The sequence below is a fragment of the Hyperolius riggenbachi genome, chromosome 7 (genome assembly GCF_040937935.1).
Source record: "Hyperolius riggenbachi isolate aHypRig1 chromosome 7, aHypRig1.pri, whole genome shotgun sequence".
NCBI classification, from domain to species: Eukaryota; Metazoa; Chordata; class Amphibia; order Anura; family Hyperoliidae; genus Hyperolius; species Hyperolius riggenbachi.
This window is the reverse complement of record NC_090652.1, coordinates 127,508,689-127,529,360: the sequence shown is the minus strand read 5'-3', so window position 1 is coordinate 127,529,360 and position 20,672 is coordinate 127,508,689.

Sequence of the window (20,672 nt, the reverse complement as noted above, 5' to 3'; positions counted from 1 at the left end):
TGGATCAAGCTGTGGAGGAGCGTGAACAGGAACAGGAGGAAGAGTTGTGGGATCAATTCTCATCAGAACTAGTGTTGGGCGAACAGTGTTAGCCACTGTTCGGGTTCTGCAGAACATCACCCTGTTCGGGTGATGTTCGAGTTCGGCCGATTCGGCCAAACCGTTCGGCCACATGGCCGAACTAAGAGCGCATGGCCGAACGTTCCACGAACGTTCGGCTAGCGCTGTGATTGGCCGAACGGGTCACGTGGTTCGGACCCGAACGCGCTCTGATTGGCCGAACGGTCACGTGGTTCGGGTAAATAAATACCCGAACCACGTCATATCTCCGCCATTTGTCTGTGGGTTTAGCTTTGGGTAGGCAGGCAGGGTAGTTCGCTCTCCAGCCACGCTAGCCAGGGTCCCCCCCAGTCATTGTGTGTCGCTGCTGGGAACAGTAGTACACCGCTCGCTCAGCCACACTATATATAGCATTGGTTACTGCCACTGTGTACCTCGCTCAGCCACACTATATATAGCATTGTGTTTACTGCCACTCTGTGTACACGGCTCAGCCAGACTATATAGCATTGTGTGTACTGCCACTGTGTACCTCGCTCAGCCACGCTATATATAGCATTGTGTTTACTGCCACTCTGTGTACACCGCTCAGCCAGACTATATAGCATTGTGTGTACTGCCACTGTGTACCTCGCTCAGCCACGCTATATATAGCATTGTGTTTACTGCCACTCTGTGTACACCGCTCAGCCAGACTATATAGCATTGTGTGTACTGCCACTGTGTACCTCGCTCAGCCACGCTATATATAGCATTGTGTTTACTGCCACTCTGTGTACACGGCTCAGCCAGACTATATAGCATTGTGTGTACTGCCACTGTGTACCTCGCTCAGCCACGCTATATATAGCATTGTGTTTACTGCCACTCTGTGTACACCGCTCAGCCAGACTATATAGCATTGTGTGTACTGCCACTGTGTACCTCGCTCAGCCACGCTATATATAGCATTGTGTTTACTGCCACTCTGTGTACACCGCTCAGCCAGACTATATAGCATTGTGTGTACTGCCACTGTGTACCTCGCTCAGCCACGCTATATATAGCATTGTGTTTACTGCCACTCTGTGTACACCGCTCAGCCAGACTATATAGCATTTGTGTGTACTGCCACTCTGTGTACACGGCTCAGCCAGACTATATAGCATTGTGTGTACTGCCACTCTGTGTACCCCGCTCAGCCAGACTATATAGCATTGTTTACTGCCACTCTGTGTACACCGCTCAGCCAGACTATATAGCATTGTTTACTGCCACTCTGTGTACACCGCTCAGCCAGACTATATAGCATTGTGTGTACTGCCACTCTGTGTACACCGCTCAGCCAGACTATATAGCATTGTCTACTGCCACTCTGTGTACAACGCTCAGCCACACTATATAGCATTGTTTACTGCCACTCTGTGTACAACGCTCAGCCACACTATATAGCATTGTTTACTGCCACTCTGTGTACACGGCTCAGCCAGACTATATAGCATTGTTTACTGCCACTCTGTGTACACGGCTCAGCCACACTATATAGCATTGTTTACTGTCACTCTGTGTACACCGCTCAGCCAGACTATATAGCATTGTTTACTGCCACTCTGTGTACTCCGCTCAGCCAGACTATATAGCATTGTGTGTACTGCCACTCTGTGTACACCGCTCAGCCAGACTATATAGCATTGTTTACTGCCACTCTGTGTACACGGCTCAGCCAGACTATATAGCATTGTTTACTGCCACTCTGTGTACACCGCTCAGCCAGACTATATAGCATTGTGTGTACTGCCACTCTGTGTACACCGCTCAGCCAGACTATATAGCATTGCGTACTCTGCCAGTCAGTGTGTATATTGCTGGGATCAGTAATACTCCACTCACCGCCAACCACTATATGAGCTCACCATGAGTTCCTCAGAGACCTCCGCTGTGAGCAGCACTCCCAACAACAGCAACAGCCAACGCCCCACGCAAGCTATAACATCCACCCCAGCAGCCAGTGGTCAGCAGCAGCCCTCCCCGGAGGAGAACGTTGTGTCCATCGGTCCGTCGCCAGAGCGATTAATGAGGGCTGCCATTGAGGAGATGATGGGGCCTGATGTGGAGGAGGAGGTCTGGCTCAGGCCAGCATCCCAAGTTAATGTTGAGGACGATGAGGGGTCTGTGTCTGGGGATGTTGGGGTGGCAGAGGTGGTGGGTGGGTCAGACTCAGGAGAAGAGTTGTATGATGAGGATGATGATCGGGACCATCTGTATGTGCCTCAGAGTCCGACCCCGGAAAACATGTTGTATCGTGTGTTTAGGTACTAAAATCTGCGTTCCCACTTCCCAGTACTGCCCGCAGTGCCCGGGTCCACGGATCCATATAATTTTTTGGGCAGCACTATCAAACTGTGATACTATGAGTGAGTTGCCATGGTCCTTCTGTGCTGCCTGTCACACTCACCGTCTGTCTGCAGATGGATTGTTCAACACAGCTACGCCATCTGACATGTTGTCCTGGACCTTGACCATCTTCTCCAGGCGATTGGTGTTGGAGGACGTGGAACTGCCCGATTGCTGTTCTGTGGGCTGCTGCATGGGTGTCAGAAAATGTTCCCACTCCAAGGACACTGCCAATACCATTCCCTTTTCGGCACTAGCAGCAGCTTGTGTTCTTTGCTGCCCTCCTGGTCCTCCTGGGTTTGCTGAAGTCAGTCTGTCGGCGTACAACTGGCTAGAGAAGGAGGAGGATGTCAATCTCCTCTCTAAAGTCTCCATCCTCAAGGGCCTGCTGGAATTGTTCCATTTTTGACCTGTCTGACACTTTCTTCAATCAGTTTTTTAACATTGTGTTTGTATAAACTGGGTATAAACCCAGTAATTGGTGTTGTCCAGATTCCAGAATAATGAATAATAATGAATAGTGAATAATGCGCGGGCCGCGTTTAATGCAGTCTAGCATGAATTGAGCCATGTGTGCCAGAGAGTCCTGCCAGACTCCTCTGTCTTCATGTTCTTGTGAGCGTTGTGATTGTTGTGATGCACCATATTCGTCACCAGCATCACTTTCTTCCTCTTCTGCTGTCCATTCCCGCTAAATTGTGGAAGTCCAACGTGCACCGCTCTGTCCCTCGGCAGTGGGGGCATCCAATTCCTGCTCCAACTCCAGCTGTTCCTCGTCCTGTTCTTTGTCATAGCTGGGACCAGCGTTTCCTGAGGCAGGTTGCCTGATGTTGGTTTCATCACGCTGATCGTTTTCATCTTCAGAATCCCCCACTTGCATCATGCCAGCGGTTTTCCATCTTCAACATTGATTTCTTCAGTAAACACAGCAGTGGTATTGTAATGCTGACTGTAGAGTTGTCACTGCTCAGTCACGCAACGTGGATTGCTCAAAATTTTGGAGGACTTGGCAGAGATCCAACATGGTGGCCCAATCAGATCCACAGAAGCTTGGTAGCTAGCTGCTGGAATGCGCCTCGGCACTGCGCAAAAGGGTGCTAGCATGTGCAGCGTAGAATTCCAGCGCATAGGGAGGGACATCACCCAGCGAGCGATGGTGCGCTAGATTGAAGCGCTCCTGCATCTCTTGGTGAGTCCTTCAGAAGCGGTACTGGACTTTTAACAATGTTTTTTTTTTTTCCTTCAACAGAAAATCTGCCACGTTGGAGTGAGGAGGACGCCGCCGACCCCGACACCAAGCTGAACCCCGGCGAACTCCAAGCAGAGGATCTTCAGGAACCCTCAAGGCTTTGAGCAAGCTGAGGAGGATCAGCAGTCCCGACGAGACCTCTCCTCATATGCGACTGAGTGCAGTGGAGCTCCCCAGAACAACCTCTCAGTTGTCACTTTGTCACTGGTCACTTTGTCACTTTGTCATTTTGTCACTTTGTCACTTGTCACTTTGTCACTTGTCACTTGTCACTTTGTCATTTTGTCACTTTGTCACTTGTCACTTTGTCACTTGTCACTTTGTCACTTGTCACTTTGTCATTTTGTCACTTTGTCATTTTGTCACTTTGTCACTTTGTCACTGGTCACTTTGTCACTTTTCACTTTGTCACTTGTCACTTGGTCACTTGTCACTTGGTCACTTGGTCACTTGTCCAGATGATCTCGGTACACCTCCTGCGATTCAAATTCCTGCACACATTGCTCTGGGATTTGGGTGTGATGAATGATGCATCTAACTGGCCACCGGAGGCAATTAAGGCCTTCAAAACATTAAAAGCAGCTTTCTGTTCCGCCCCCATTTTGCGTCATGTTGAGTTGTTGATGTCATGTTCATCCTCGGCCTCGCCTTGCATTTCAGTGCGAGGTGCATTTTGTGGCTGTTCCATTGACCTTTCACAGGTAGAAGATTGTGGGGGTGGGAATAGCTCCTCCGAATAGCCCATTGTGTCCTGAAAACTACTCATTGCATTGCTTTGCGCACACATTTTTTTGTCCTCATGCAAGGCCTGAGTTGCACCTGAAAGCGTGGCCTTCTCCTCCTGCGCCTCCTCCTGTTCCATCACGTCTGCTGCTGCTGGGTTAGCGTTGACGCCCGGTCCCTGTTTATTGAACCTCTTATCTTTATTACATTTATGACTGCATGGCGGTAAAAAGCATGGTATCTGCACGCTTCTTGTCCTCATGCAAGGCCTGGGTTGTTGTGTCTCAAAAAGCATGGCCTTCTCCTCCTGCGCCTGCTCCTGTTCCATCACGTGTGCTGCTGCTGCTGGGTTAGCGTTACCGGTACCTTTTCCTGGAACCTCTTCTCTGTATTACATTTATGACTGCATGGCGACAAAAAGCATGTTACCTGTGCAAAGAAACATGACATTTTCCACATTTAAAAGACAGATTTTCCTTTGAAACTTTACAATCAATTTTCTCAAAAACTATAAGCTCTTTTCAAATATTTTTTTTCCTCTTGTACCCACTCCCAAGGTGCACATACCCTGCTAATTTGGGGTATGTAGCATGTAAGGAAGCTTTACAAAGCACGAAAGTTCGGGTCCCCATTGACTTCCATTATGTTCGGAGTTCGGCGCGAACACCCGAACATCGCGGCGATGTTCGGCGAACGTTCGCGAACCCGAACATCTAGGTGTTCGCCCAACACTAATCAGAACCACAACACCTGCGGCAGCACAGAGGGGGGAGGAGGGGGAGAAAGAGTCGTGTGGGGAAGAGGAGTCAGATGATGAGGAAGGTGTTGTTTTGGTGGAGGAGGAGGAGGCGGAAGAACAACCTCAGCAGGCGTCGCAGGGGGCTTGTGCTGCTCACCTTTCCCGTGGTATTGTTCGTGGCTGGGGGGAGGAGGAGAACTTAGCTGATATCACTCAGGAAGAGTAAGAGGAGATGGATAGTACGTCTGCATCCAACTTCGTGCAGATGGTGTCTTTTGTGCTGTCCAGCCTGTTGAGGGACCCCCGTATAAAAAAACTCAAGGGGAATGAGCTGTACTGCATAGAGTGGTGGATCAAGCTGTGGAGGAGCGTGAACAGGAACAGGAGGAAGAGTTGTGGGATCAATTCTCATCAGAACCACAACACCTGCGGCAGCACAGAGGGGGGAGGAGGGGGAGAAAGAGTCGTGTGGGGAAGAGGAGTCAGATGATGAGGAAGGTGTTGTTTTGGTGGAGGAGGAGGAGGCGGAAGAACAACCGCAGCAGGCGTCGCAGGGGGCTTGTGCTGCTCACCTTTCCCGTGGTATTGTTCGTGGCTGGGGGGAGGAGGATAACTTAGCTGATATCACTGAGGAAAAGCAAGAGGAGATGGATAGTACGTCTGCATCCAACTTTGTGCAGATGGCGTCTTTTGTGCTGTCCAGCCTGTTGAGGGACCCCCGTATAAAAAAACTCAAGGGGAATGAGCTGTACTGGGTGGCCACTCTACTAGACCCTCGGTATAAGCACAAAGTGGCAGAGATGTTTCCAAATCACCAGAAGGCAGAAAGGATGCAGCACTTGCAGAAAAAGCTGGCAACTATGCTTTACAATGCGTTTAATGGTGGCCATAGATGGTACAATTTTTTCATACAATCTTACCATTTCTATGTAGTAGAAGGGTAAATTAAGTGAATATACTGAAAGGATAATTTAGGCAGTTCCCTTATATTACATAGAATTGGTAAGATTGGATGAAAGAATTGTACCATGTATGGCCACCTTTAGGGTGATGTCACAGCACAATGCAATAAAGGTACCACTGCCAGTAATCCTCCTCCCATGTCCACGCAGGCAAGGACAGGATGCTCTAGCGATCTCATGGTGATGTTGGACATGCGGACATTCTTTAGTCCAATGCCTCGCCTTAGCCCTTCCGGATCCACCCTCCACCCACGCCTCGACCGGCAGGTAGCCGACTACCTGGCCTTAACTGTGGATGTAGACACTGTGAGCAGCAGTGGCGTTGCTAGCCCTATTTTAGGGGGGCCCGTGCCCCCAACATGTCCTGGGGTGCCCCCAATCTATTTCCAGGGGTGCCCCGCCGGCCGCCGCTAGGTTCTAGAGGTGTCGCAGCATGAGGGGAGAGCTTGGTGGCACGTCGGTGGGGAGGGGGGACGGTCCCCCCCCTCCCTCATTTCGGGCTCTCCCCTCTGCGCTCCCCTCCAGCATTGAATAGTGTGGGTATGCAGGCGGCGGGGCAGCGGCAGATACATACCTTCCGTGCGCTCCAGCGTGGACGGTTCTCCCTGTAGTGTCTGATGCGACTTCCTGTTTATACAGGAAGTCGCGTCAGAAGCTAGAGAGAGGAGCATCCGGGGAACGCACGGAAGGTATGTATCTGCCGCTGCCCCGCCGCCTGCATACCCACACTGTTCAATGCTGGAGGGGAGCACAGAGGAGAGAGCCCGAGGTGAGGGGGGACTGTCCCCCTTCCCCACCGATGTGCTACCAACCTACCACCATGCTGCGACCCCTCCAGCCCCCAAAAATGGCCCTGAGCGGGTCCGGGGGGAAGGGGAGGGGGGCCAATTCAGAATTTCTGCAAGGGGGTGGCCTAACCTAACCTGGGGGGCGCCACCTGTCACTCACTACCTACCTAACCTGGGGGTCCCTGTCACTTACAACCTAACCTGGGGTGTCCCTGTCACTCACTACTTAACCTGGGGTCGCCTGTCACTCACTACCTAACCTGGGGGGCGCCTGTCACTCACTACCTAACCTGGGGATCCCTGTCACTCACTACCTAATCTGGGGGTCCCTGTCACTCACTACCTAACCTGGGAGGCGCCTGTCACTCACTACCTAACCTGGGGGGTCCCTGTCACTCACTACCTAAACTGGGGGGCACCTGTCACTCACTACCTAACCTGGGGGTCCCTGTCACTCACTACCTAAACTGGAGGACTCCTGGCGCTACCTTAACTAGGGGGCACCTTTCACTACCTAACCTGGGGGTCCCTGTCACTCAGTACCTAACCTGGGGGGTTCCTGTCACTCACTACCTAACCTGGGGGTCACTGTCACACTAACTAAACTGGGGGGCTCCTGTCTCTACCTAAACTGGGGGCTCCTGTCACTACATACACTGGGGGGTCCCTGTCACTACCTAAACTGGGGGGCACCTGTCACTACATACACTGGGGGGCACCTGTCACTAAATGAGCTGGGGGGCTCCTGTCACTGCCTGAACTGGGGTGCTCCTGTCACTACCTAAACTGGGGGACTCCTGGCGCTACCTTACCTAGGGGGCACCTGTCACTACCTAAACTATCCAGGCCAGCCAGCCCAGCATCACCACCAACCAACCAGACCAGAATCACTGTCAAAAAGGCTACAGCATCACCAACACTCAGGCCAGCATTTACTTCAACCAGCCAAGCACAGCCCAGCATTACAGCCAGCCAGGTCACAGCATCACCGCTAACCAACCCAGCCACAGCATCGGCCACAGCATCACCGCCAGCCAACCCGGCCACAGCATCACCGCCAGCCAGGCCACAGCATCACTGCCAGGCTTTTCAGCCCACACATCATCCCCAATCCAGCCAAAAATAGTATTGCCAGTCACAGAAGCCAGTAGAGGAGAATTCAGAAGCCAGGTGAGAGGTGTCTACCATATTAAGGGGGCATTCTGCCTATTTATGTGAAATGCTGTCTATTTATGTGCCTCATGACTGCTGAATTTGTCTTGTTTGGGGCCTCACGATTGCTGAATTTGTCATGTTGGGGGCCTCATGATTGCTGAATTTGTCTTGTTGGGGGCCTCCTGATTGTTGAATTTGTCTTGATAGGGGACTCATGATTGCTGAATTTGTCTTGTTGGGGGTCACATGATTGCTAACTGCGAGACTATGGGATAAGCTGAATCATCATCATATGAGACAATAGCATTAAACCTACTTTTTTAGCTTTTTAAAACACAAAATAAAACTGGGAGGTTCTAAAAAAATGAATACATTTTTCAGGAGTAGTCATATTATTGGGTGCGCTAACTGCAGTGTGCTGATCTCTGCTGCCTACAGTATGTACAGTATAAGCTGTTCTCTAGTGCCTGCACTGTGTGCTGATCTACCTCCAGCGTGTACACTATACGGTGTTACTCTGTGCCTTTACTGATTTTAAACCAGCTGTATTGTATGCTGATCCCTGCTACTTTCAGTATGTACAGTATTAGCTGTAAAGCCTGGTACCACTGGCGTACCAATAGGGGATGCGACCCCTGCCGTTGTGGGGGGGCCCCCCTAGGGCCCGCTCAGGGACTTTTGGGGGCAGGAGGAGTCGCAGCATAAGAGGAGAGTGTGGCAGATCGGTGGGGAGGGGGGAAATTCCCCCCCCCCCCTCCCTCACCTCGGGCTCTCCTCTCAGCGCTCCCCCTCCTGAAATCATTGGTGGCAGCGGGCAGGCAGCAGCAGCAGCAGCGGTGGCGGCAGAATGCTACATTACCTCCTTCTCGCTGGAGGACTTCCATTCTAAGAGCAACTTTCTGTTTACACAGGAAGTTGCAAGAAGCTCTTAGAACGGAAGTCCTCCAGCGAGAAGGAGGTAATGTATCATTCTGCCGCCACCGCTGCTGCTGCTGCTGCCTGCCCACTGCCAACAATGATTTCAGGAGGGGGAGCGCTGAGAGGAGAGCCCGAGGTGAGGGAGGGGGGGGGAATTTCCCCCCTCCCCACCGATCTGCCACACTCTCCTCTTATGCTGCGACCCCTCCTGCCCCCAAAAGCCCCAGAGCGGGCCCTGGGTGGGGGGGGGGGGAGAGGGGCCCGGATTTTTTTTTTGCAGGGGGGCCCGGGGATTTCTAGGTACGCCCCTGCCTGGTACACACATAAAATTTTGATTAGCCAATTTTAGCTCTGTTCATCAAATGCATTGTCTGTTGGCCCACTTACTGCATGGGGGTGGTAGAATTGGTCAGTGATTCACCAATCAAAATTGTATGTGCGTATACATCTTTGATCTATGCCTATACTGATTGTAAATTATCTAAATAAAGGACAGGGGGCTCCATCCAATATTTTGATAGGCAGGCCCGTTATCTGTAGCTTACATCGCTGCTAAGTTCATGTACATTTGGCCCCACCCATGGCCACGCCCACTAACTGTATGGTCCCACCCATTTTTTGCCGCAGCGCGCGCCGCATACGCCCCCGCCTAGTGCTCAGCCCACAGGTGCCCCCGATCTCCAAGGACCCTAGGAACGCCCCGGTGAGCAGTGATGAACCCTTGAACTACTGGGTGCGCAGGCTTGACCTGTGGCCAGAACTGTCACATTTTGCCATCCAACTTCTGTCTTGCCCTGCCTCAAGCGTCCTGTCAGAAAGGACCTTCAGCGCAGCTGGAGGCATTGTTTCTGAGAAGAGAAGTCGCCTAAGTCAAAAAAGTTCAGTACCTCACCTTTATCAAAATGAATGAGGCATGGATCCCGGAGGGCTACTGCCCGCCCGAAGACTAAGTCAGTATATCAGCACAGCATCTCTGCTTGCACGCCGTGTGACTGCCTGCCCCAAGACTAAGTCACTCCCCACACAGCATCTCTGCCTGCAGGCCGCTTGACTGCCTCCTCCACCACCACCAACTGGGTCCAGGACTCCAGGCGGATTCCTGAATTTTTAAGGCTGCTGCTAGCAGCGGCCGCTATAATAATTTTTCTTGTGCGTGTACATGCCTGCCTAATTTTTCTGGCTGCACTGCAGCTGCAACAACAAAACAAAAGGCATGTACATGTGTCAATTCCTCTTCGTGATCATTACCTTGCCGCGGGGAAGGGGCTTGCGTATCACAATGAAGCAATGACCGCCGGCTATATGAGTGTCTCGGGGGGGGCGGCACACCCAAGATAATAAGGTTGTTGCTTCATTGTGGACAGAACAAATTTGATCAGCTGGACAGTCACTGTTGTTCTGTCATTGAGCTACCTCAGCCCGGCAACCATATGGGCTTGAAAACCGCCATGGCCTACACTCTCTCCATGGTGCACACCAGTCCAGCACAGCCGTCACTACACAAACAGCTGTGTGTGGTGCGTTGCACAGTGACTCGAATTACACTCCCTGATTGATTTACACACATGCAAGATGTTTTAAAGCACTTTAGGCCTCCAATTTAGCATGCAATGTGATTTCTGCCCTTTAAACGCTGCTTTGCGTCACATCCAGATTTTTCCCCTGGACTTTTGGCGTGTATCCCACTCCTCCATGCAAAAACTCAGACGTTAGAACCCTTGAAACATCTTTGCCATCACTTTTCTGGCCAGCATAAATGTTTCTAGTTTTCAAAGTTCGCCTCCCCATTGAAGTCTATTGCGGTTCGCGAACGTTCGCACGAACCGAACTTTTGGCGGAGGTTCGTGTTTGAGGTTTGCGGACTGAAAATCGGAGGTTCGAGCCATCTCTACTCTGCATGAATGCCTTAGTGGATTTTGAGCAGTGTTTAGGGTCGTTGTCTTGTTGAAAGATCCAACCTTGGTGCAGCTTCAGCTTTTTCACTGATACCTGGACATTGGTCTCCAGAATCTACTGATACTGAGTGGAATCCATGCGTCCCTCAACTTTGACAAGATTCCCAGTCCCTGCACTGGCTACATAGCCCTACAGCATGATAGAACCACCACCATATTTTACTGTAGGTAGCAAATGTTTTTCTTGGAATGCTGTGTTCTTTTTCCTCCATGCAGAACGCCCCTTGTTATGCCTATATACAGCAGTTTCGTTTTTGCCAACCTTGGCACCACTAATGCGCAAAAATGTATGTGTTAATGTTCACGCACCAGCAGGAATGCACCCCGAGGTCGGCAAAAACAAAACTACTTGGCAGCGGGGGACAGGATGGCTGCATGGGGCTGGTAGAAGCCCCAGGTAAGTGAAACTCATTTTTTTCTTTTTGCCTAACGATTCCTTTAAGGTCTCCTGCAAAATGTTTTGATAAACTTGGGAATTCATTTTTTGTTCGATGATAGCAATCTGCCCAGGCCCTGACACAGCAAAGCAGCCCCAAACCATGATGCCCCCACCACCATACTTCACAGTTGGGATGAGGTTTTGATGTTGGTGTGCTGTGCCTCTTTTTCTCTACACATAGTGTTGTGTGATTCTTCCAAACAACTCAACTTTTTGGTTTCATCTGTCCACAGAATATTTTCCCAGTACTGCTGTGGAACATCCAAATGCTGTTTTTGTTTAGACAGCAGTGGCTTCCTCTGTGGTATCCTCCCATGAACTCCATTCTTGTTTAGTGTTTTATGTATAATAGATTCGCTAACAGGGATGTTAGCATATGCCAGAGACTTTTGTAAGTCTTAAAGAGACTCTGAAGTCTCTAAAAAATCTGTTTTTTATTACAAAATTCACTTTAACATAATAGTCCTACCTAAACCGCCGCATCCCTGCCGTTCTAATCTAACTAAATCCCTCCAAACTCCCTGGGGGGCAATCCGGGCTGCGCTTCCGTGTGAGGCAGAGCTATGAGCTGCAGCCCTGCCTCGCGCGCGTCTGTCAGCCCGGATCGCCCCCTCCCCCCGCCCCTCTCAGTCTATCTTCACTGAGAGCGGCGGGGGAGAGGCGGAGATCCGCCGCTGACAGACTCGTGTGAGGCAGGGCTGCAGCTCATAGCTCTGCCTCACACGGAAGAGTAGAGGGCAGCAAAATCCACGACCAAGAAAGTCGTAGATTTTGCAGGGGAGAGGGAGGGCGGGTTAGGGGGGATTTAGATAGATTACAGCTGCGGGGATGCGGCAGTTTAGGTAAGGGATAATATGTTAAAATGGATTTTTAAGAGACTTCAGTGTCTCTTTAAGCAGACACTCTAAGATTCTTCTTCACCCCATTGAGCCTTCTTCGCTGTGCTCTTGCAGTCATCTTTACAGGATGGCCACTCCTAGGGAGAGTAGCAGCAGTGCTGAACTTTCTCCATTTATATACAATTTGTCTTACTGTGGACTGATGAACAGCAAGGCTTTTGGAGATAATTTTATAACGCTTTAGTCGTAGGTCTTCTGAGAGCTCTTTTGTGTGAGGCATCATTCACATCATGCAATGCTTCTTGGGAAAAGCAAACCCAAAAATGGTCTGCATTTTTTATAGGACAGGGCAGCTGTAACCAACGCCTCCAATCTCATCTCATTGATTGGACTCCAGCTGGCTGACACCTCACTCCAATTAGCTCTTGGAGATGTCATTAGTCTAGGGGTTCACATACCTATTCCACCTGCACTGTTAATGTTTACATGTTGTGTTGAATAAAAACATGGAAACATTAAATTATTGGTCTGGTATTAGTTTAAGCAGACTGTGATTGTCTATTGTTGTGACTTAGATGAAGATCAGATCACATTTTATGACCAATTTGTGCAGAAAACCATATCATTTCAAAGGGTTCACATACTTTTTATTGCTACTGTATATATTTTTTCCCACTGGTTTTTGTCCTGTAAACATAGGTGCATCTTATGGTCAGGAGCGTCTTATAGTCTGGAAAATATGGTACCTTGTTGAACCAGCTCTTTCAGACTGGTAATAAAGTCACTGTACCGTGTGTATAGTAAACAGTTTAATCCAGGGCGACACGTTTGGAACACTATTGGCATCTTGGTAACAGCCAGTTCTCCAAAGGCTGATAGAAACAGTCACTCGTGTTACCACAGTACAACTCTTACTACTCTAGCCCGTGCAGTGTTATAGGATCAATGCGATTCCTTTCCCTGACGAAAGTCTGCAGCCGAAACTTAGGTCGGGTGTCTGCTTTTAACTACTATATACAACAGAAAAAGTTGAACTTCTGTAAGTATCCTGAATTCTTTTGCAACTGGCAACACAGCATGCAGTCTGCACTAGTGTGTACCCCTTTGTCTACCATAGAAACCATGGCGGAACGCAGAAATAGAAAGTAGCTGCATACAGCACTGGGAGATCCTGTCTACAGAGGGGAGACGAGTCTGCAAGAGCCCAGTCAGGGTGGCGAAAGGACGGACACTGGTGCTCAGTCGGAGGCACAAAGTTTAAAGTACTCATGGAGCAGTAACCAGGGCACAGGGAGTGCAATTATCCTATAACCAGAGGTGCTTGTCACAAGTCGTTTTTGCTAATCACGAGCTCGTAATCGGCAGTCGTGATCAGCTCTTGAACACATTTGCCTGTCACGAATGCACGCGTGATTGCAGTCATGATTGGTCAGGGAAATGACGTCGTATGACATTGTTGGGCCAATCAGAGGGCCCCCAGTCAAAGCCCTATCAACCAATCAGAGGAGGGGAGCCTGGCCCTCCCCTCCTCTTTATAAGGTGGTGACCATGTTGAGGATCTCATCCTTGCTGTGACTTGTGGCACTGAGAGCATCTCCAGTGCTGCTGTGTCTTATAGCAAGTGTTTTTCTCACTGTTTACCCAGTGTTTTTGCATCCAAACACATTCTGAACACATTTATTGTATTGCTTTATAGATAGCTTGTGATTTGATTGTGTTTAGTCAGTTAGTGTAGCTGAGTGTAGATACTGTATACAGTGCTAGGCTAGGCTAGCTTAGCTAAGGTGTGTGTAGGCTAGGCCTGCTAGGCAGTGATGCTGGAATGTACCCAAATTCTGGACTGCATTGTTGGTCTGACTTCCTGTCTCCATGAGCCACTGTGTCTACACCAACAGTACCATTGGATTGGAACTGGGTCAAGCCGAGCCAGCGCGATTTACAGCTGCTCTCTGAGTGCGTTAGGCTCTCCTGGAAGGTCGCTGGCCGGGGCAACCATGGATAGAGTGGTTCCTTTTTTAAACACCAGCGCTGATGTTCATCGAGTGGTAGGCTCCACTACACCTATCTTGATCTTTTTGAGTCTGCATAGTGATCACTATCTTTGGGCAACACTCCAAACTTGCTTTTTATTGTGCTTTCATTGTTTTTATATGTTTGACCATTTGATCAACAAACTTGCATACATACCTCATTGGTTTTCCAATTACTGCATTTGTTCTGGGCTATAAGTGCACACTGTATGCAACTGTAACCCCGCCTTTTTTTTTGCACATGCTTTTTTTCTCTTGTTGCAGGAGAGTAGTTGTGGGGTGAGTGTTTGCATTAGCAATCTAGATTAATGGTCTGTTTATGTTAACGTTATGTACATTGTCATTTGTATAAACTGATTAAACACACTGTTATAATTATCGCATACCAGTCTTTATTTATACACGTTCTAGCTCATTAGTTGGCCTGAAAAGCAGTAGAGAGAGGAAAAAGCTGGGTGGAGGTTATGGTGACTCATCTACTAAGCAATTTTCATAGTACTTGATCTGGCTGGTCTTGTAAAAAGTAAGCATCGTACACTGTTAACAACAAGCACATAATAAAAGCATATAAAGAGAAGAGCTTCACAAACACAAAGGGCTCTATTCATAAAAAAGTTGTTGCGAGAAAACTCCTGGAGGGAAAATACCGCAGCGGTATTTTACACTTCTGGGTGGTCATTCAAAGAAATCTTGAAAGCTGCGATGCAAGAGCGGAGATCTCCCGCTGAAAGCTGGCGGTAAGCTGTCGGAAGGCATGCGGAAACACTTCAGCCGGCAGAGTCCCTCCGTGCACTGCTCTCTCTGGGAGGTCTGTCCCATTCACTTGTATGTAATCCGCAAAATCAGAGGAAGCGGTATTTCCCGTCCACATACCGCTTCCTCTAATCTTTATGAATGGCCATTTTGTTACTTTTTTCTAGATAAATCTAGAAAAACACTGGAGAAGGCGGAAATTTCTCGCTCTGCTGGGGGATTGTAGATTTTCATGCGGGAACAGCTTTTATGAATGCCCACTTTGCTAAATGGACGGGAAAATCCGCTTTTTCGAGCGGAAAACTTGCGGTAAGGTTTTATGAATAGAGCCCAAAGAGAGGTATCTTGCGCTCCTGTTCTTGGGTGACCAATCAGAGATGTACTCCTCTTATGATGTCATGCACTGCGACGCTCCGTAGTAGGGTAACTTGGCAAAACAATCAGAGAGAAATGGAGCGCGCCATAGCGCATTAATCGTAAAAGGTGGTTTATTGAAATTTAAAAGTTATACTCACAAACATAATTTGTGTATTCGCTTGTCAGCGGACAGCCAACCGCTTATCTCAACAGGGGAAGAAGGATGCCGCGCTGTGGCTGGCAGCGCGAGTCCCGATCGTCTGGGCTCCGCCTCGCTGTGAGGTGGGCGTGGCTGGTGGTCAGTAGGCGTGTGACGTCATGACGCGTTTCAGCGCTCTGCGCCTTCGTCAGATCATGATCCTCCCCTGTTGAGATAAGCGGTTGGCTGTCCGCTGACAAGCGAATACACAAATTATGTTTGTGAGTATAACTTTTAAATTTCAATAAACCACCTTTTACGATTAATGCGTTATGGTGCGCTCCATTTCTCTCTGATTGTTTTATAAAGAGAAGAGGTAGGTGTGATGGACAGATTCAATGGCGGAAATGCGCTATCCGCGCAATCATACAAAAATGAGCGCACAAAATATGATCTGGAGCTCCCCTTTAATTGACTAGCCCATTTTTTAGAAAACAGTGTTCTTTTTAAACCAGACCTCTGCTACACAGGAAAATGTTGTTTATCTATCAGGGGGACAATAGAGCTCCTCCAAGAAGATTCCCCATTCTAGTTTATAAGGGGATGCATGGATGAGAAAACCAGACCCCGTCATAAATTCATTAAGTGACCACATTCATGGACATAGTCTGTCCTTCAGAAACCCAGAGACGATGTCCCTTAATTAGACTTTGGATATACATAATTCTACATGATGTAATCATTTGATGAATATTCAGGAATCACATGAGCGAAACAGTATGCGATTCACAGGGAATAATACGCCAAGATCAATACACCTTTTAAGAGGTTTATGATCCACTTAGTTATCCTACAACCTGAGATATCAATTCACTAGACAGAGAAGCTATCACCCCAAGCTAGTTTGATATAGATTGGTTCAGAGCATGACAGAATGTTAAATGCTGTTTTTTCTATCATATAACAGATATCCACTAAGTTATGACATAATTGGAGAAAATACCTAATTCGATCCCTAAGACAATACGGGCCGGACTTAAGCCTGAGGTCAGATTGCTAAGGGTGGGGGAACATCTCCTGTTGACATCCCTACCCTCCAGCGGAGAAAGGGTTTAAATGGTTGGACAGACAGGCTGGAGAGAGAGCCCAGGTATCCATACAACATCTAGAATTGGCTATTTTATCCATGGACTTCTATCCACAGAACTTTCCATAATTGGACTTTATATTTTCTGTTGGACCTACAATTCTCCAAAGGACATAATTAGATTGGATTAGACAGGTATAGACAGCATTGGTACGCTTTGTTGCATTATTATCTGATGACTCGGCAACCGGTCTTTTAACGTCAGCTCGCTCACAGTCTTACAAGCCAGAGGCGATTATTCCCCGATGGTACTGGAGTAAGTTAGATGGGATCGAGGGCTGGACATCACAGTAGGAGGTAATCATTTAACACTAAGGGATATATAAAAACAGGGCCCCAAACTGGGCAAACTTACTGGGCCCCCCACCAGAGGCATATCTGGGTAATATAGTGCTTATGCAAAACACTAAGGCCTTGTTCACATTACAACACGCAGATGGCCATGCGATCGGAACGCAACATGTATGATTGCACGCCATCTGCGTATGTATGCGGTGCATGGCTGGCTGATCCCATACACTGAAAGTGAAGAACCATTCACAGAAAGTAAATGGATCAGCCGCGCGTTTTGGGTAAAAAATGCAGGCAGCATGCGTTCGCACACCGCACTGGTGCGGAACGTATGCAGTGTGTAACATCACACTCTGGGAGAGGTTTCACTACAATATCAGCCATACAGAGCCCCCGATGATCTATTAGGGAAATGGTAAAGATTTCTCATGGGAAAGGGGTCCAGTGAAAAATGGCGCGGGCTAAATAATAGCATGTGGTGGCACCGCTAAAGTGTTATAAAACAAGATTTATAATTTTATGTCAAAACGATATTTATTGTTTTATGCCAGTGCATTGTACATCAATCGTTTTATGTCAAAGTGCTCTGTACAATGCAGCTCCCTCACTCTCTATACAATACTGCCCCCCTCACTGGTCCCTTGCTGATCACTCTGCACGATGCTGAGCTGGCTCTGATAACAATGCGTACAATAAGTACAACACCCATCACACCCTATGCTGCCCACCCTGCACAATGCTGCCAGCCAGGAAGACAGTCAGTGGACGGGCTGTGCCTCCAGCATCAGGGAGGAGGCTGGGAATGAATGGAGGAACTGGAGAGGCTCATTCACTTTGTGGAAGCCAAGCTTGTCTCCCTAGAGAGAGGCAGAGAGAAGAGGAGGATTGTATGTAAATATCTCTCCTCCCTCCATTGCTGTCTGTGTCTCACCCAGCCTTTATAAGCCTTAAAACGCTAAATAGCGTTTTACAATGTTTTACAGCATAACTTAAAGTGAACCTTCAGACTAAAAATCTACTCAGCAGCACTGAACAGGCTTGGTGTTTCACTAACAGTTTCACAGCATCAGAACTTTGCTTTTTTTACCCAAGCCTCATTTTTAGCTGCACAGAAGAAAACTGCCCGGGCATTTTTCCCCTGATGCTGTGCAAAGTATGATGGGATTTCTGATGTTGTTCTCGTTCTGCTGTTTTGGTGCACATTTTTTTGTTTACATTTTGAATTTGAGATTTGAAGCCTAGCGCGTGCAGCTGGGAGGGGTGCTCAGGCCACAGGACAGTTGGAACTGTGTCTCATGCTCCCTGTCACCTCCTTTCAACCAAAAAGATGTCTGCCTCCGTGAAAAAGATGGCTGCCCCCATGAAATCACAAACATTTGCCTGTTCTTTTAAAACAGGGTGGGTAAGAGATTATATTACCTATCTATTTTAATTAACATAACTGATGTAACTTAATGACAGTATGTTTGTTTAGGCTGAAGTTCCTCTTTAATGTACCAAGCCATTTTTTAACACTTAAAACACTAAATAACGATAGTGTTTTACAATGTAACTTAACCACTTAAGTACCAGTGGTCTCTGCCCCCTTAAGAACCAGAGACCGCTGGTACAGAAATGGCGGAATCTCGATGTAAAACTACGAATCGTCGCACATACCCGCCGCAATCGACATCACTGTTCCACGTCGGGAACCTGAGCCACCCACTCGGCCGTCTCTATGAAGGCAGAGTTCCTGTGAGCCGGTCAGGAGCCGCTTTCATTGGCTCCTGACCTTGCCTATTAATGTAAGCCAATCGGAGCAGCTTACATCGATAGACAGGATCAGGAGCCAATGAAATCGGCTCCTGACCCGCTCACATGGCTCTGCCATCATAGAGACAGGCAGAGCAAGTGAGATGCGGTGAGAGACGGTGGGGAATAAGCGGTGAGATCAGCGGGAGCATCAGAAACGGTAGATGCCCACAGCGGCAGCTGATTGAAATCTACGCCCTGCCAGCCAGGTAACCGCCAAAACATGGTGTAGATTTCAATCAGCTCAGCCCTAAAGTTAATGCAATGCCATTATTATACCCGCGGTGCTGTGCGCCATCTTTATCTGCCCTGCGGGAAAGGGGTTATCAGCTACTGATTGGGATGAAGTTCAATCCTTGGTTACGGTTTCTCTTTAAGGGGCTCTGCTTCCTTCAATTTGTCATCCCATAATTTTGCTAGCTCAGAAGCCATAAGGGCCTGGTCAAAAATATTGTAGGGAGCCTCAGTCCAACAGACTCTCCACTACATTTTTCCTTTTCTCTTTGTGATTAAAAATGGTTCTTTTACTTCAGATTGGCTATTCCCAAATTTTCCGTAAGTTTGGCTAAGTGCCAAGTTTTCTGTAACCTTTGGCAAAGCTAAAAACACCAAATTTGCAGGGAATGTTAAGAAGAAAATTGTGAACAAGAGGAAAAAAATGTTTTTGAAAAAGACCTTATAGTTTTTGAGAAAATCGATTTTGAATATTCTTCTTCTGACCGTGGGAAAATTAAACGCCCGCCGACTTTAGCGGTTAATAGCAAAGCCCCTTTAAATGCCAGAAACACCAAATGTGTAGGGAATGTTAAGAAGAATAGTGGGAACACGAAGAAAAAAAAATGTTCAAAAAGACCTTATAGTTTTTGAGAAAATTGATTTTAAATCTTCAAAGAGGAAATGTATCTATTTAAATCGCGTACTGACATTTCTGTGGAAACTTTTTCCGCTGACTTTAGCAGTTAATTGCAAAGTCCCCTTAAATCCTAGCAACACCACATTTGCAGGATATGTTAAAAAGATACTGGGAAACAATATTTAAAAAAAAATTGAAACATTTTATTTATTTATTTTTTTTAATTAAAATTTGTGGGTTATGTTCTGAGTGTGGGAAATTTTTTGAAAAAAATGACATGGGGTCCCCCCTCCCGAGCCTCTGTAACCACTTGTCTCCCATGCAGGCTGGGATAGCCAGAATGCGGAGCCCCGGCCGACTGGGGCTTCGCACCCTGAGCTATACCAACCCGCATGGTCCATGGTATGGGGGGGCTTCGGGAGGGAGGGGCGGCCAAGCCTTCCCCTCCCCCCGGAGCCCTTGTCCAATCCATGGACAAGGGGCTCTTCCCCACCTCCGGTGACCCAGGAGGAGGTGGGGCGACGACTCCCTGGGGGTGGGGTTCATGGTGGCATCTGAGAGTCCCCTTTAAGAAGGAGACCCCCAGATGCCCACCCCCCTCCCAGGAGAAATGAGTATAGGGGTACTTTGTACCCCTTACCCATTTCCACAAAGGGTTAAATGAAATAAAAACACAACAACGAGAAAAGTCCTTTAATGTTCTAAATTAACCAGAAATACTTACCTGTACCTTTAAGAAAAAAATCCCACGTCAATTAGGTCCCACGACAGTATCCTCTATCTTGCGACCTTCTGTTACATGTTGATTGAAGATCTCCGCCGCCCCGACGCCACACACGCCGCCTCCGCCGCACTGCTCTTAGCTATACTTAGTATAGCTAAGAGCAAAAAGCATCTTTAAATTTTAGCTCCAATGGTCCCCATTGGTTCCTTAACAGACCAATGGGGATAGAGGAGGATCCCTATTGGTCGATAAGGAACCAATGGGGAGCCTTGGAGCCAAAATTTAAAGATGCTTTTTGTTCTCAGCTATACTTAGTATAGCTGAGAGTTGCGTCTATGCATCTATATAGACGCATTAGCGCTAGCTGCCGCTGCCCTCCCTGCCTCC